We start from the raw sequence: 18,926 nt of genomic DNA, 5'->3' as shown, positions 1-18,926 counted from the left end.
AATTATGTAAAAGGCTAGAAGAGGCAGTCGTTGAGGTAACAAGTCCTCCAATTACAGACTGAGTGATCCGAGGACATCCAGGCTTGATAAAGCGAAAAAACTATTTTGTTTTTCAGATTTGCCATCCGGCGCCAGCGGTCATTTGCTCTTGGCCCACAGAGGCCTCATCCATTTACTAATCTAAATCTGAATCTAATCTAAATGATCAAATTAATCTTTCATCCCAGATCTAACGATGAAATAAGACTAAAGCCCCTGAAGCGGCTGTGTAGCAATTCGGATTTTAGTGGAAAAGTAGCCGATCAAGTCAAAGTCATTTCATGCTTTTTCATCCAAGGTGCTGTCATGAAAAATGGGCCAAGGGGTTGAAACACACACACGGAAAATGTGGTGATTTTCTCAGAGCCATAGCCTACACACACACACACACACACACACACACACACACACACACACACACACACACACACACACACACACACAGACTTCAGGCTCTCTGTCTCAACCCTGTGTCCAGCGGTCTCCACTCTCACATGCTCCTGAGGCTGAGCCGGCGGGTAGCAGGGAATTCCATTACACACTACATTAGACAACAAAAACCACATCCCACCCCCACAAATAATTCATCTGACATGAGAAGATGGGCACTTAGCACATGTGAGTGTGAGCTGAGCCGCCACTATTGTGAATGATCATATGCTCCCTCTTCCTTCTCTCCACCTCTTCTTCTCCCTTTGTTTTCGTCTGGTTATTACAGTTTTTATCGCACTCTAGGTGTGTGTGTCTGTGTGTGTGTGTGTGTGTGTGTGTGTGTGTGTGGTCCAGGTATAACTCATGTTGTGGGGACCATAATCAGTTCAAACTGTCCCCTTATTGGGACTTATCTTCCTTATGGGGATAAAAAGCAAGTCCTCATAAAGCCAATCATAAAATTTAAGGTGACTTCATATTTAAGGTTAGATTTTGGTTAAGGTTTAAGTTAAGGTTAGAATAAGGTTTAGCATAAGTATTAACTATATGGTTAAGGTCAAGTCAATGTAATGTCCTCTGGAATATATCATTTATGACCATGAGCTCCCTCTTCTCCTCTCTCTCTTCTCCTCTACTACCCTTCTTCTCCCTCTGTTTTTCGTCTTTTTATTACAGCTAATAAACAATGTGTGCGTGAGACACAGAGAGAGAGACAAATACACGAAAAAGCACTATTTCATTATTGTGATGACATCACGTCTTTTTTTATTCCACAGAATAAATATTTCTCTCCCACATGTTATATGACTTGGATCACATACAAATCTCAAATCTACTGCAGAATCACAGCCAGTGGACATGTTGGCTCACTCGTAAATATGTGAGAATCCTCTTACCTGTGGTTGAAGATCCTCCCGCAGGTTCGCTGAGCATCGTTCCTCGGAGCATCAGAGAGTCGACGGACGGACACACCTTCCCACTTCACATGATCAGTTTTGATCGGGGAACAGTCCAGTGTACCGCACAGCACAAGATAGCAGAGGTGTAGTTTTCCCGGCTGTGTGTGGAGGAAGAGTGAGACTTTGCCCGCTGAGCTCTGGCCGCCGTGGCACCGCCGCTGCGTCTGACAGGTAGATCTTTACGCACAGCATCTCTGCGCTGAGCCGTGGCTCCACACAGCTCGGGCACGGATTGGCTGCGTGGTGCGCGCTGCAAACTCCATCACCGACCGAGGATGTGACATCTCCAAACTATGCTCGCCCTGCTCGGCTGTCTTCCTCCACAATCTTTGGAGTGGTGTCCGCTGCGCTGGTTGGCACCCCCAGTGGTGCTGTTTTAACTCCGCGTTACATAAACCCCTCATCCGTGGAGCAGCTGCAGTGGAAGAGAAATATGTCTCAGACCACATGATGGAGCATTATTTCCACTTATGCACACTCTGGAGAGTAGTGTCCTGAAGTTACTGCACTTTGACTTAAACAGGAAAAACAAATTCAATTCGAATAGTTTCTCATGCCACTGAGATCTTAGAATATTAAAGAGAAGCCCACTCATTGTTCCAACCTGGGTGCGTCAAGTGCTCTGGGGAATGTGGGAAATTAACATGGAGACTATAAACAAAACGTGTTGTATGTATGTGTTCAGAGCATTAGAGCAACTTCACACATCTTTCCAATTTTTGCATTATAATGAAGACCAGAGAAAAGGATCAGGTGTGAGATGTGTATATAAATAATCTATAACATGCACATTACTCATAGAATTGTCTATATCGGCTAGAAAGTATTGTGTTTGCATAACATTTGGCAAATTGACATTAGGAGGTACTATTTAGAGCTGAATGCATTGTGTTAGACGGATGCTAGCTTTCTTGTGGCCCAGACAAAATGGAGTGGCCAAAATATCCCAAAACATGCTCTAGGTGAGGTGTCATCTGGATTTGTGTCTAAGTGGCCCATTAGGTAAATAGTGGACCAAATAAAATGAAACAAATTTGTGCGACCTTCGGCAGCTTTGGTTGTCATATTCGTATTTCTCTGCTATACTAGTGGCCCAGCTCTGGCAAACAGGAGCTTACCATCCCAGTGCCATCATTCCATGTGGCATGGGGCCAGCTGTTGGATGTGTAAGACCGAATCAGGGCCAAAACATTTTTACTGTGCATGGTTTATAAGTGATGATGTCAGCAACTCGGCAACAACATTTTTCCAACTTGAGAGGTGGGGTTCATAGGAATTTTCCCCCTAGGGTTCAAATTTTTCAGATCACTCCATCACCACATGATGCATAATCTGTGTCGGCGGCCACCTGCCTCGTCCATTTGGGGTGAAAGGAGGAAGAGAGAGATCAGGAGGTGTTGTGTAACTAATGTGTTTTACTGCCTCACACACACAACACAAAAAAGTACCAGATCTGTTTTTACAGAGCCCTCCCTCTCCGACATGAATTTCTTTGCATAATTTGAGCTCTTATTGTATATTTCAGGGAACGCTGCCCTTTTACATTAACGTCTCTGAACCTGCAATATGGCTTTGAATTGCTTCCAAATATAGCACAGGAATCAGCCACTATTAAATTCATTGCACATTTATATTTGATTAATATTTTAGAGATATCCCATGCATTTATCATGAGCCTGCCAATTTAGCTCTTCTCCTTTAATCCCACTGTGCAAAGCTGCTTATGATTCCACGCCACAATTTATCATTGTTTACATAACATTCATTCAGATGTTTTTCCCATTCCAGCAAATGGGCAACTTAATAGGTTCCACACAGGGAAAAATTAAACCCAGTTTATTTTTGATCCCACTGGAGAATAACAACGACATAACTACAATATTTACAGAGACACGGTCTGATTTTGAGGCTCGTGTAAAAAACACGCTGAAAACATTTCCCATCAGAGGCTGCAACTCCAAGAAACAACAGGACTGATATAAAGGCACCGAGCACCGGGAACATATCTTATTCAGAGGGGGCACAGACTCATAAAAATGTCTGGAGTTAATAATGTGCGAGCCCAGGCTCTGTCACTTTCATTGGGAGATGCATTAAGGTGCTGATGGACCCTTTATGGGGGAAACATGGGGCTGCATTCAAAAGACCGGGCACACATGAGCTGTGTCTCTTCCAGAGTCACCTTGTTTTCACATGCACGACTCAACGTGGCATAACAGACCCGCCGCCTCCGTGATGGATACCACTCCCTCAGGAGACGAGTATATTAGGGGAGGGGGTGGCGGTGGTTGGTGGCAGAGAGGGGCCCTGTAACCGTTTCTCCATTACCCCCCCCTGTCTCCCTCTGCTCCATCATTCACACCAGCATTCAGAGTTGCATTTTCTAATGAGGATCTGTGTCCTCATGGCTCAGGAACATCTTAATCTAAAATTGGAGGCTGCAGCACACACACACTTTAAGAAAACGAGAGGATTTCTCCTCGGACAGTGGGTTTGCCAGCCTTCTGTAGATGGACTGTGAATATTTATGGTCCTGACTGTGCCCTTTTCTTCTGCTCCATTTTCTACTCTATATTTAGGCACTGTGTCACTACGTAGCAGATGCACTATTTGTCAAGTATTCCCCCCCCCCCCCCCACACACACAGGCTGTTGTAATTTCAAGAAACGAAGAGGAAAATGCTTTTTTCATTTCCCCCCTGTTCTGACCTCCCTCCTGCCGCCCTGTTTGATATCGCCGCCAACTCTGACATCCCGAACTTTACTCAGGTCCATTAACCAGCTTTAATCATTTAAACACCTTCGGGAATTAGTCGGCCTAATCCGATTGGCAGAGAAAGTATCAAACCACTTAATTTGATCTGGCCTAGTCGGCTTTTGCAAGGAAAGGGGGGGGGTGTTAAGCGGTTTTTCCCACATGGCCGTTCTGTGCATTACTTCCTGTTTTGATTAAACACAAAGCGTATGCCAGTAGAGCACCTCTGAGACACCTCATAAAAAAAAAAGTGGAAATACGCTGTTAAATCTGCTTGAAAACCTGGTGGTCCACCTGTGCAGCTTCATATTTACGTATTAACAGCATCATTCCTCTGCTGCTGGTTTTGATCACAGACACCTGGTGCTGTGTTCGGACCTCATCTTTTTGGCCAGAGAGGTCAGTCTGCAAAGAACGGTGAGACTTCAATCCCCCCGCGGCGCCGTGCAGGCTCAGGTGCGGGAGCAGGAGGGAGCCCGGCATGTGGGAGCATTCTGGCTGGAGCTGCATGCTGCAAGCCTCAAACTGAAAGAAAACTCCACAGCCAAATACCGCCTGGCACTCACCACCTGGCTCCGGGTACGATGACCATATCCTGTGCCGTTACATGGGGACAAAGAGACAGAGTTGTGGTGATGAACGAGATAAGTAGGTAAGTGGTGGGTGTAAAAAAACAAATCCAGCTGTTCACCTTCAGGAAGTGGCTATTTCTCTCAAAGGAGCAAATTGAGCTTAAGAGCCCACGAGCGCAGCAGACGCTGTTTTTATAGTTTGTTTACTGCAACGTGCCGGAATCAGACTCCTGCAGAATTAATTTCTGACATCCACATGACAGAACTTCACTTAAGCTATTTGCTAAGACCTGCTGGTAAAGATAGGCCTTCCGGGGCATTAGATGAAATGAATTTACGGCCCTCTTACATCCATGGAAAATGAAAATGAGTTTGACCCTCGCAGCAGGTTGTCATAATGAAAAACTTAACAGTTGCTGAACGGCAACATTATGAGAAGCAATTTCATTAAAGTGTTACAAAAGTTGTACAGTATGTGACTTTTCAACGTCCTTCCACAGACAGTCAATCAGAATAATGACACAGTGTGCGTCTGGAAGCCGGCCCACAGTGTGCACCGGTCCAGGGGGAGTGGATGTGTGTGTGGGTGTGGGGGGAGGGGCTTCCCGAGGGACTGACAGAGGCTTTTGGCTTTGCAATTATCCAACACACAAATGCAATATGTGTCATATTATTTGAAAACGCTCCATCAGGAGGGGGAAAGGTCGGCGTTTGTCATCAGACAGAAGTATCACTTGGTGGCTTGTACCCTTCGCTTGTATTGAGCTCACATCCCACTTAGACGTTCACAAGAAAAGAATAATGCAAAGTGTGCAGCTTGGGAGAGATCCAGCCTGGAGCCGCAGTAGTTAACGTCAATCATGATTCCACTTCCTCCCACAGTGGGAAAGTGAACGAGGGCAGTGGGGAGTTTTCTCATCTTCTCAGATTGCTGCATGGCTGTGCTACAGTAGCCCGACCGTTCCACTCCAGAGAGAAGCTGGGCACAGATTAATGGCATCCTCTGTGGCAAGATTTGAAAACTTCCATTAATGGAAGACCAATGATAATTTATGTGGACAGCTGAGCTGCTTCTCTGTGAATAATGAAGCGACCCCGGGATCATTAATATGATGGATTCACTCTGATGTAGTGACGCTGCTCCACAAGACCTGGCTGCAAAAAAGTACAGAAAAAGAAAAAACACATGATAGCTGTGTACATACTTTGAATCGGAAAACAGCTTTGGCCTGATGCTGACACCCTGTCCCTCTTTAAGGGGATTAAAGATTTCTGAAGGAATAATACCTCAGAGGATTACCATTGGAAAGATTATTAGTGCTAACGAACAGCATGCTGTTAATCCTGCGGAGTGTGTTTGCAGGTAAAGCAGGAGATGAGTCAGCCAGCCATGCCAGTTGGCTGTATGACTTACAGGGATATTGTTCAGCTGCTCCTGAAGTGTCACAGCATCAGTCTGCATATGTTGCAGCTTTGTGCTTTATGACTTCCCATTAAACTTATTAAACCAGAAACAGAAGAGGAGTTAGTCTTCAATATGCTTCTGAGCAAAACACAGCCCTGTCTGTCGGCGGTTGTGGGACTTGCTGTGGGATGGTTATAAATAAGTAATCGCTTCGGAGCCATTGCAGGTTAAGCAAGGGAGCTTGTGAAGGGTCGGGGTGACTCATCCGCCCCGTCTCTTTGCATCATGTCAGTTACCTGGTGTCTGCACCTCTCAGTCCATAGCATCGTAAAACATGCTAATATGTCAAACTACCGTAGTTAGACATATTAGCATAGTCCAGGTTCAATCTACTAACATGGAGGAGGTCCAGTCATGTCCTCCATCTTTTTATACAGTTTGTGGAAAGAACCAAAAAGATAATTTTGAGGAGAAAAAAAGCCCTAAAACCATTTTTGCTATGAGTAGAACAACAAACACCCCATAAAGTTTCTAAATGATCTGCTTGTAGTTATTCGACAGCCAGATATTTCCCTCAGGAGTCATTTAGGACCGAGACGGATGAATCAGACGAAGACGAACATGACTCTAAAATGAGCTATAATTGCTCTGTATTTGTTAATGTAAATCAGCAGCTGTGTGCTGACACATTTGCCACATCACTTGTGCCAGGTTTAAGGACACCATGACTTACTGAGGGAAACCTGAAGAGTTAAAACCCAGTGGAGACATTCTTCTGCTGAGGCTGAGAGAGCAGCTCTGTCTTTAACTGTGGTACAGCTTAGCCCCACACTCCAATTGCAGTGCAGGCTCTCATGAGCCCTGATAAAGACCGTGGTTTATTTATGAAAGTATAATGCCTTTGTGCATTCAGCAGCTGTGGAAATAAGACTGTCCTAGAAATACTTTATCAGTGTGTTACAGTTGCACAAAAATCACTTGGTACAGTTTGAACAATGCAACTAAAACGCTGATGTACAGATTGGAGTAGATTGCATAATCCTCTTCAGTGTGATGTGTTTGAGAAACACATTCCACCAAAGTGAAAATTGTCAAACTAATTATTTCATTGGATGAGGCTTACAGTACATTATGAATGTGCTGTAAAACTTATCTTTGCTGATTTGAATCAATAGCCACCCGTTCCCTAATGATTTTCTCTAATGCTCCTCTCGGAGTGGTAATTTCAGGTGCGTTTATTATCACAGCCTTGGCAGCCTGCCGTCTGTGCCCTTATTTAAAAGCTATTTTCTGAGCACACTGTCACCGTGGCCATAGCTGTGCGTGATGCACAATACAAGAAACACAGCGTTTTCTATGGGTGTCAGAGGTCAGGAAGAACTGCTTATTTATCTGTGCCTTCCTGCTTCTCATTTTCCAAAAGCCTCTAATGGACCCAGAGGAGCCGCAACACTTGTTTCCACGGCTAAAGACCAATGGCGACATAATTACAGCCCGCCAGAAATCCGTGATGCTCTGCCACACGATCGTTTCAGCGTCAGTGGCTGCACACAACTGCTCCACGGGATACTCATTGACTTGGGCTCGCCTTCTACGAGAATCAATGCTCACATGTGTAACCCCTGGGAGAGGAGTAATCATCGGGACCTGAGATGGAGAAAGATGAATTTCTCTAACTGCTCATCCATCGAGCGCTCGTTGTTCAAAAGCTCTTTTAAACGACTGGTCTGCTCTGCCATATTAGGTCGGTCATCTACACCCCAGCAGCTGTCTGCTACTATAGAGCGATCCTCTGAAGAGCGATGCAGCAGGAGAGGACGTCGGTGAAATGTTCCCTCGTATCATCTCGGGAATAATCTCATGCTCTCTAGCGTGGGAGAGTGATCACTGAGTTCATGTAAAGTCACGAAACAGAAATTAAAATCAAAATGTTGTTAAGGCAGTTGTTGAAATTGACACTATATGTGAGGAAATATGTGCACTGCAATTATAATGACTGTGTGAGATGATCTGATTCTGGATGATACTTGGCAGCAACATGTCTGCAAATATAATTGACATTGCTTTCCCCTGTTAGGCTGAATAATAGATGCCTTACTATGCATAATTCATCGAAAATGTGGTATTTGTGGATTTTTTCCCCTCCCCAAGTTCACGGCTGGAGTTGTCACAGGCTCTGCCTCTGTGTAAGCTGTTTATTCTCGTCATGAGGAGAGGATGCTAGGTATAATGAGAACATCACAGTCACAGTTGGAGCAACCAGAGCTCACGCTAAACCCCAGAGGAGGAGCTGCTTTTTAGTTTATCTGAAGTATAAAGTAAAACCTCCGTGCGGCATATAGCTCTGTGCATTAACTTAAAGATTCATAAGCTTCGTGGTAAACCTAACTGTGACTCCAGAGGTGCTGGACACTGAAGTTGAGTCAGTTTAACACTGGGGACTGCTCGAAGGATACATATTTCATTGGCGTATCTATATTTTATTGAAGTGCTCATTATGTTGAGTGATGGCTGGGATGGAGATTTAATCAGGTCCTTTTTAATCTCTCATTCATTTCATAATGACCTATTTCCCACTTGACTGTGAGTCAGAGGTGGACAAGCTATTTTACTGTGGCACTGTGAATCATTGCTGAGACAGTTCTATGTAGGTTTTCCCTTTTAAAGCAAGCAATAAAAAACCAATGAGATATTAATATTTTTTAATCAATAGATGATGTTCCTCTTCTATACAGCCGAGAGTGATCGGACTCAGAATGACAAGTTGTACATCAGTTTTCTTTCCATGTTTTGAAGTTACTAGTAGTAGGTAGCTTGTATTTATCTTACATTACATGTTGGGTGGCACAGTAGTCCAGTGGTTAGCACTGTAACCTCACAGCAAGGCATTAGTTTGAATCTGTGTCTCCATATGTCATATGTGGGAGACGATTTAAAACTTAAAATTGCGCACGTCAACCACATACTGATGATGGAAGAAAGGTAATTACGCTTCACTTAGAGCCGATCCATCCAATAGAGGGATTTTTTACTACATACTAGTATCATCAGACGAAACTGTCGATAAGATTATATATAATTTACATATACATATGAACACAATATACAACATATAGCAATTATTTAGTGAGGTTAGTTGAGTTTGTATGTATGAATTTTGACTTGCTGTACGTTAAACACTGTAATCCAACAATCATGAATTTCACTGTGAACATTACATCATGGCCTGATGCTGTATTTACCATACAAGAGATTAACACCCATCAAATATTATGTAACTGACAGCATCAGCATAACAAACAGAGCAGCTTCCCACAAGGTGTGTGTGTGTGTGTGTGTGTGTGTGTATGTGTGTGTGTGTGTGTGTGTGTGGTAGGCTACACTATATAAGCTATGATAGTTTCTTAAAATAACTAAACAAAGTGACGCCTAAAGTAACCACGGTTACCAAGTATGAGAAAGAGGAAGGGGGGGGGGGGGCACAGTGGGTGAACCTGCACAGGTTATCTAGGTTAGTGCAGCGAATTCTCTTTTCTGAAGAGGCATTAGGAGGTACAGATGGTGTGGGCATACATCCAGACTGGAGGCAATAAAGCTGTGCAGCAACGAGTGCTAATATTAAAATGAAAGCTACTAAATGGCACTGCTCCATGTTAAGGTTTCTGTATCTTGCTAAGTTGCAAAAATGGATTTCCTGTGAGGAACAGGAAATCACATACTCATATATGGAAGATAAACTATTTTATCCCAAGTGTTTTGTTTCCTCTTACTTTTGTTTTCATAAGACAGGATGGAATATAAGATTTTGGGAAAATATTGTAACAAAGCAATGAGTGCACTTGAAGAAATTTATTATCTTACCACAGTAGATATGCTCAATACAATATGTTAAATGAGCAAATATTTGTACATATTTGTACAAATTATATTCTTAATGTTTCTGGATTATAAATATTAGCTCAAATGTGTGTTTGCACCATGGACTGTATATAAAGATGGATGACGTGTCTCAGCTTCCTCTTAACTAGGGCTGCAACTAACGACTATTCTGATAGTCGATTAGTCACCGATTATTGAAACGATTAATCGACTAATCGGATTATGAATGACACAAATTCTCAATAGCTATTATTTAGCAAGCAGCTTTTAAATTTAGCTTGAGGTTGTTCAAGGCATGTGATGACTGAAAATAAAGACAATAAAGATAGATACTTCATTATAAAAAATGTCTTTTAATAAACTTTGCTGCATATAAGGGTACTGTTGACACAAAAGCAAAGAAAAATCAAGTTTTTGTCCATTTAAAACCAAGGACAGGCAAAGTGCTAATAAAAAAAATTAATTTAAATTTAAGTTTCCCTTTTTACTGTGAACCAAGAACAGGCCAAGTGCTGGTACTAAAAATAAATTAAAAATCAAGTATCCATTTTTCGTGTTAACAAAAAAGGACAGGGAAAATAACATTAATAAAAACATCAACAAATGAAACTACAGTCTTCTCTAGACTAAATCATTTTGATTAAAACAAGACGTTTGTCAGGCAATAGGATAACATTTCGCTTTTAAACTCGTTAAAAAAATGTTTAAACCATATTTTTGTAATGGATTCTAGAATCCTGCGCGCAGGTATATACGTGTATATATAACATCTGACAGAGGCGAGTCCGCATCGTCTCCGTTACGATGCGGACTCGCCTCATCCTCAAATGCGTGTGTCCTGCTTCCATGGAGAACAGGTCCTCTGTACAGATACTGCAGGTAGTTTTTCTCGGGCCATGTTAAGAGTGAAGTTCTCCCGAACTTTTTACTTCCTGGTGCGCGACTGCGCGCGGCAGCGGACGCCGACTTTGGTCCATGTTTCGTCGCTATTGCACATGCGCGACTTTCAGAGATAGGAAGGGAGCGAGATGGCTCACTCCTCAGCTGCTTCTATCAGCACCTCCGGTAAAACAACGTTTAGTTCCGCTGCGCGGCACGAGAAACACGCGCTATGACGTCACCAACGAATCATCTACGGGTAAATTCGTCGGCGACTATTTTGGTCATCGATTTTTGTCGACGACGTCGACTAATCGTTGCACCCCTACTCTTAACCAAACTTACCAGAAAGATTTCACTTGAAACTATCTTTGAGAACATTTATTTGACTCGTACTTTGACATTTTAGTTTATGACATGTACCACAGCCAGCCACCAGGGGGGTTTGAGACATTTTGGCTTCACTGTTGGGGTGCTACCATTTTGATCCATTTTTATATACAGTCTGCAACACTAACCAAACAATATCTGATCTCATACCAACAATACAAGATGACAAATAAGTGTGTAATGATCTAAAATAGATTTATGTTTGTTCTTAAAACAATATAGCAGCATTAAAACAAAGAATGGCAGTTTCATAATTAGCTGGAAAAAGTATGAAATACTTTATCTAATTTCTACACATCTTTTCCAATGTTGGCTGGAGAAGTTTCTTCTGCCAGAGACACTGTGAACTGAGGCTGAGATGTGACCTTGTTTTTGCTCATTATTTCTGTTTGCTTTTTCTCTGTCCACCTCCCACTACAATCTTATATATAAGAAACTCTTGTATCTAATTGCAACACTGCTCAAAGCCCAAACAACACTTCGTATATATAGAGTTGTTTAGCGCGCTGATAACATTTTACCAAGCAATAACAACACAAAAGTACTGCAGGCCAAAATGTATACACTTGAAGAGAAGTGCACTTATTGCTGTGCACCTGCAGATCTTGATTTATCTGACTACCCAGAACTCTGCAGTATGCGCGATGGGTCGCTCAGTTTGTGCATTCACTGATTTCACAAAGATGTAGGAGTTGGACGTTTTCTGAGGTACCAGGAGACTGGTTCCCGGGCGCTGCCATGTATAAATGAAGAGCAGTGGGTGCACAGGTCTGAGCTGTCGACTCACATTATCTGTGAGTTTCCTCTGCTCAGGCAGTCAGCGCGGCACAGAGAAGGTCAGATATCAGCCCTATTTCGGGACCTCGTCTGAAAGGGTCGACTGAAAGATTGGACCTTTGCGAGCGGCCCCCTGACTCAGTGCAGTCGTAACCTCGCCGCAGCATTTTCACGTGAATGACTGATCGGTGCAGGTGTGTCTCTGATTTGCCTGTTGATCAAATCTGCTCCAGCTCTAAGAAAAAAACCTGAGGTCCACCTTTCAGCTCCCATTGTTCTGCTCTACGGAAACCGGCTGCAGGGCTAATGGTCACTCTCCGGGGATGCCTGCGGTGACGGAAGCATCAAATCACATTAATGTGAACAGTTGGCTGCTCCCTGTGGGTTGGCTGCTGACAGATGGTGGGGAGTTGTCTGTGATGTGTTTGACTCCTCTCAGGTTGACCCAAATTAACTTGAGCCCATCGCACTGCCGACTCCAGGGATCAGCAAAGGTGATCCTGGATGATTACGGTGCGGAACAAAGGTTGGAGGTCGGTCTACTAATGAACCAGGAATCATCGTGTGGTGTTGTGTTGTTGATTCAAAGCAGTCATGATACAAATGTCCTTTGTGTTTATTTGGTTAAATAATCGAATAATTCATAAATCATGAGGCAATAGTCAATTTTTTTGGATGCTCATTTTACTTTTTGATCACAGTTAGTTGAGAAGAGCAATATCATATTTGTGCCTGGATGTTAAATGCCATTGGACAGTCAGCTGAGAGCTTGAGGACTCTGCACATACACATACTCTTGTGACCTGCACCCATTGGACAGTATTGGCTGTTATCACACGGCATCCATTCCCCAATGCATACCATGATTTTTCATCTATTTGACTCTAAACGGGACCAGCCTTTACACTATAGCGATACCTTGGGTAAGTGTTTACTGACATTATAAATCAAGTTTTTCTCATTGACTTCAATAGGAAAGGACTTTTTTTGTAACCAGTTGAGTCGCCCTCTGCAGGTCATTAAAGAGAATACAGGTTTCAGGGCCCTCTGCAGTGGATTCACTCTCTGGACCCAGGGTGTGCATCCATTTTCTGTTTCCCCTCATTTGATCTTTGCGCCAGATATACCAGCTCAGGCTAACCTCAGCATTAGCTTCATATTTACCATACAGAAATTAGAGATGCAAAAATGTCATTTGCAGGAATGTATGGGCATATTTCCTTGATATCACAGCTCTTTACCACAATCACTACTGGGCAGACTGGCTCCATATCAAAGGCAAAAAATTTGTACCAGGTAGATTCCAGCTTCAGTTTTGTACAACATAGGAAGTGAAGATGCGATGTCCGTCTTTATTTAGTCTATTTTCCACATGGTGAAGGTGTCAGAGGAATCTCTCACAATAACCAGTAGATTGTCAGTACAAATCAACATACACAAAATACATCACAGTCACAGATTAGCTTCTGTAAACAAGTGTCCCTTTGCTTGCAACACCTGTAGCACAAAAACCATGCAGTGAAATAAAACCAGCTTTTTAAAAATATACATAAGAACTAATGCTGGATCACAGTCCAATTCTTTATCTCAGGGACGTGACCTTCAAAGAGAATACGGAGTCGACAAGGCAAAGGAATGATTGAACCATCTCTATTTCTGACCTTTAAGTGATGTATCGCCCAAGAGCAGTAAGTGATATCAATGGTTTCCTGTCATGATGTGCAACGTACATATGTCACTATGTCCTGCAGGCAGTTTGTAGAGACGGTGCTATCTGTCCGCCTCGTCGTGTCCTCATTGCGAGGGTCATTGGAGGAAGCAGCAGAAGTTGCGACCAACAGCGACCAACAGCAGCCGGCCGGCCTTCATTAAAGCCCCGAGGCTGTTTCCTCCAGCCACGATGCAGAGGTGTGGGGCTGATGGTGTAAGTAAATGGACTCCCTGTGTTTTTGCTACAGTGACCAACTCGTCATTACACACAGATGCACTGATGAGGCTCCATTCAGCAAATTAGCGCAACCCTACCTCAGTGATGGTGTTTCAGAATCTGTGGTCCCTGAAATTTGAGCATGATTTGGTTTGATTGCAGCGTTAACACATCGCATGCTGGGGTGAATATCAATGGCGGTGAGGTTCCTCGGTCGAAATGTTCAATCAAGAGCCTGGAAATATGCTCGCAGTGAATTTCCGGCCTTTCTCTAATAGCATAGTGTTGCATCTGATTTGTATTTCCACTTTTTACAGGGATGCAGTCAGTGGACGTGCAGCACTTATTGCAGATGATTCATTTCATGTGCCATCACACTGTGCCCGATGTGAAAACCATTGCTCGGGTTATTAAATTTGTCCTCACTGTTTTTACTTTCAGTCGAATTCGATGAAATCCACCATGAGTCTCCTGCTGCTACCGGATCACACACACACACACACACACACTGGAGCTGTGATTGTTTGTGGAGATACGCCGAGCAAACACCACGTCTACAGGCTGGTGTATGCTAATGAGGTGCAGCAGCTGTAGAGGTCTTGCCTCAAGGAAAACAATAATGTCCTGCCAGCGCACGAAGATATGTGAGAGGGGATATTAATTTAAAGTTGATGGGTTGATGTCATCTGTTCTGTTGTGCTGAAAAGCAACAGGCTAAGTTCATTGTCATGCAAAGTCGCCAGTGACACAGCCTCGTGTGCTGTATGTTTTGAGGCATAAAGGTGGTGCGGCTAAAAAGGGAAGTTGACGAATACCAAGCTTATGAGCACCACTGGCCTTATATTAGAAATATTTTAAATGATATATAAAACTATGAATGGCACTCAGTAGAGCACATACCTCCGCCAAGGTCCAACAGTGCCCTTAAATTCAATTTAAGCTGCACCAAATTGCACTCTCTCTTACATATATCTATCCCCTAAGTATGCCTGGTTTATTTTTTCATCAAGATCTCCACATTAATTCATGAGAAATTCATAAAAAATATTAAACTATGCCCTTTTTTGCAATGTTAAAGAAAGTGAAAAATAATTGATCGAATCCGGTCCGAATGTAAATGGGTTGTTCCTTGGCTCATACTCTGCCCTTCCACCAAATTTAAAGAAAATAGGTTGTGCTAACAGACAACCAGGAAGACGCAGACCATAGGGTTTACATGAAGATGGAAGATGTGTCTCCTCTTCCTCCAACTATCCAGAAATGATGCCAAAATAGCTTCGATATGAACATTGCCATCTTGTCCATTTGGAGCCAGATTCTCCCCAGGAGTTACCGCGTTGTTGAGCCGTGGTATAGAGGTCCTGCCGGTACATGTGCCGATTATGAGTCATTCTCAGCTGTCTATCGTGACATTTCCCCCAGTTTCTATAGCATCAAATAACAAATAAAAACCTTAGATCCTTCTGACTGTCCCAAAGCCAAGACTTTAGTCTAAAGGTGACCATACTTCTGCCATCAAGGCCCCTCGGCTTTGGAACAACCTGCCCGAGGAGATAAGGGTAACAGATGACTTCTTTCAAATCACTTCTTAAAACCCATTTTTACAGACTTGCCTTTATATCACATAAATGCAAGTCTGTCTTTTTATTTATTATGTTTACTGCTGAGATTCTTTCTATTTGTTTTTTATTTGCTTTGATGTAATTCCAACTTCTTTTTATTGTCCCAATTCTTTTTATTTGAAATGTCAGTTTTTTACGCGACTCTCTCCTCTTATTGCTTTTTTATTTTTATCAACTGTTTGTATCATTGTAAGTGAATGTTTGCGATTCGCCCCTGAGCATCCTGCATCTCCTTTGCCTCTCACAGCACTTTGTAGACTCTGTCACACCGCATTTAACTGTGAAATTTAATTTGTTTACCTTGACCTTTTGGATTTTTTAGGTTTATGTCAAATCCGTTAACATGGAGGAGGCAGAATCTATGATCTACACTGCAGATCAAGGTGGTTCTGCTTCTTTTTTGGCTTCCTTCTTCTTCTTTGATTAAGGACCCTGTAAAACAGACAAGTGAGGTAATTTCTGGTTTCAGTGATCTGCAGTGCGCGTTCTATTTTTGAGTTGCTGCACTCTGAGCAGCAGACTGAGGTTCCCACTAGGCAGGCGGGGGAGTCCAACTGTGTCCCGGAGCTCCGCGGAAACAGAAGGAGATGTTGAGTTTGGAGGGTTCAGATATAGACAGAGCGCTTCATTTGCTCTGTGTTACTCACCTTCATCAGGAATTCTCAGCGAGGGGAAAACTCACTCTCCTATTTACCACTGCCTCCTCCTCTCGCTCTATATCTGTCCCTTTGCTGCAGCGGTGCTTTGCTTGACTTTCCTTGATCTTGGACTGTATTGTTTCAGAGGGTTCTGCTCCGAGTCGAAAGGCGCGCTGGCTGTTCCAACGTGCAGCTTCAGCTCTTCTCTCTGCTCTTGTCCCTCCATTTTCATTCTTCTTCCTTTTTTCCATCAATACATCCTCCCCTGCAATCTGTCTGTGTTCTGTTACCACACAGCCTTCTGTTCTTGGCTTACGTACATACTTTACATCAAACCTCATACTGCAATTTGGCAGCATACCTTCTTGGCTTCTATGATAACTGCATAAAACATGAAACAGACATAGACAACTGAACTATCTGCTCTTCAAATCAACTTTGTGGTCACACGTGCAGCACTTATTTCATGCAACAATTGCAACTGCTTTTGTTCCCCCGTCACATCACGCTGCAGCAAAGTTCACCTTGAGGAGCAATGAGAGCGAAATGCACATCAATCGTAAATCACTCTGGCAGCTGCACTGGTGAATTCTGTATTAACATAAATCTCACATTACCAAAACAGCATGTAACTGCAAGCTGTGTCCTGTTTCCTCTTTCATGATGTGAATCATTATATGCTATTAAATTATCATGATACACAGCGTGCACAAAGCAACCTAAATTGAAACTGTGTTTAAAACTCATCTTCCTGTGAGTGTCGTTATGTTTACTTATCTGCAGCTGAAATATAGAACATGCTTGTTGTTGTTGTTGTTGTTGTTGTTGTTTCATGTTTGGCCCAAACCCAATCCGAGCCATATGTTTTCCCCAATTACAAGGCACGTGCAGAGTAAAAAAGTCGATAACACAGAGAATATAATTTCAAAAAATTCGGTCTGAGCCCAGCCCAACTCGCCAGGTCCAGATGGGCTACGGTCAGGTATCCACTTTCTAGGGTGCACATCTTTATTCTGAGGAATTCAGAATTCTTTGCTGTTACTTGACCTCTTTTCTCTCTGTCCTGACAGATTCCAAGTGATTGAGGGACAAAGGATTATTTTTTTAAAGATGGGATTTATTGGATCCAAGCAAGCAACTTCAAACATCTGAAGGAATGGAGGACAAGCACACTAGGTAAAAAGAAGAACCCTACTTAAAAAAAAAATACTGCACACAAAACATCAAATCAAAAATCTGACCCGAGAAATGGGAGAAGAGAGGGAGAAATATATACTGGCTGATCAGACTATTTGAAACAATAGGTCGGGAACAACATAGACAACAATCCAAACCTCACACAAAGAAATGCTCTTTCCCCCCTATCTTGATCCAGAACTTGGTCTGGTCTATTTGCTGGGCCACTGTATTTAAATAGACTCCGCCCTAAGTCACATATTTTGGCCAAACCAGGAAGAAGGACTGATGCAGCAGACAAGGTAAATCAAAGACACAAAATGATGAATTGTCAGATGCTCAGGAGACTTCTGTACAGGTAATACAGGGCGAGGCAGATAATAAATTCAGTTCCAAACTTGTAAATAGAGCTAGCAGTGCTGAGCGAATGTAGAGATATTGGTTTACATCTGCCATAGTTGCTATTTCAAAGCAACTGGGTACCAGCAAAGTAATTTGAAAGAAATCTGAGTTGTAGTGAATTGACATGTTGTTTGGACATGATACATATTTGCATTATGGCCCAGTCACACTACGCATAGGTTTCCTTGGTAAACCTTCACCTCCTGGTTCACATCCAACCTGTGCAAGCTAGCATATGAATAAAACATTTGCTTCCTTTAGCGCATTGAGTTTGGTGAACTTTGATCGCTCAACATTTGTGTTTGTGTAACCGGGCCCTTAGTGTGGACAGATCACATGATGTGGTTGGTACACCCTGTTGGGTTATGGGATCAGTCGTGTCGAAATGTAGCGGTGTACAAAACACAAAAATGATTGATTGTTTTTTTATTTACTAATGTGAGTGCAAAGATAATGAGAAAACCTGTGATAATGATGTGAGTGTGTGAAACCATAAACTTGTATTGAATCCGTGTAATTATTGTTGGGACAGACCAATGTCACTTCACGAACCAGGGCCCACAACATGGACAGTGATACACCCAAAAGAGAGCTTATTGCTATATACTCTCTTGGTGTCGAATACTTCCAAAGAACAATGGCCAGTCCCCGACCTGGTTCAAGCTCTTTTCGCCATTGTATAGTCTGTCAGATAGATCAGGTTTCATCAGACGTCACAAACCCTACATTGACCGGAACATAGGAAAATGGTTTATTCACTCCTCATTGTCCAGGTTCTATTAAACATTTAACCAGAACATTACTACGGATAAATGTTTATAGTATTTTCGGTAACACAAAAATAAACATCTCCACAAGAGAATCTCCTGCTGTGTTGTTCATATGTGAAAGGCAAACCATCGGAGAAAGTCTGGAGCCCGTTCTCACGACATCCACCGGAGGTCACGATTGAAACGGTCAGAGTGAATTCTACCATCTATTTCTTTTGTGTGGATGTGGACGATGCAGAGGAGCTGTGATGTGAAAACATTCTAAAGCTACATGATTATTAAAGGGGTCTCAAAGTGAGACACAG

Source organism: Limanda limanda, chromosome 12 (genome assembly GCF_963576545.1).
Source record: "Limanda limanda chromosome 12, fLimLim1.1, whole genome shotgun sequence".
NCBI lineage: Eukaryota > Metazoa > Chordata > Actinopteri > Pleuronectiformes > Pleuronectidae > Limanda > Limanda limanda.
This window is presented reverse-complemented; position numbering follows the sequence as displayed.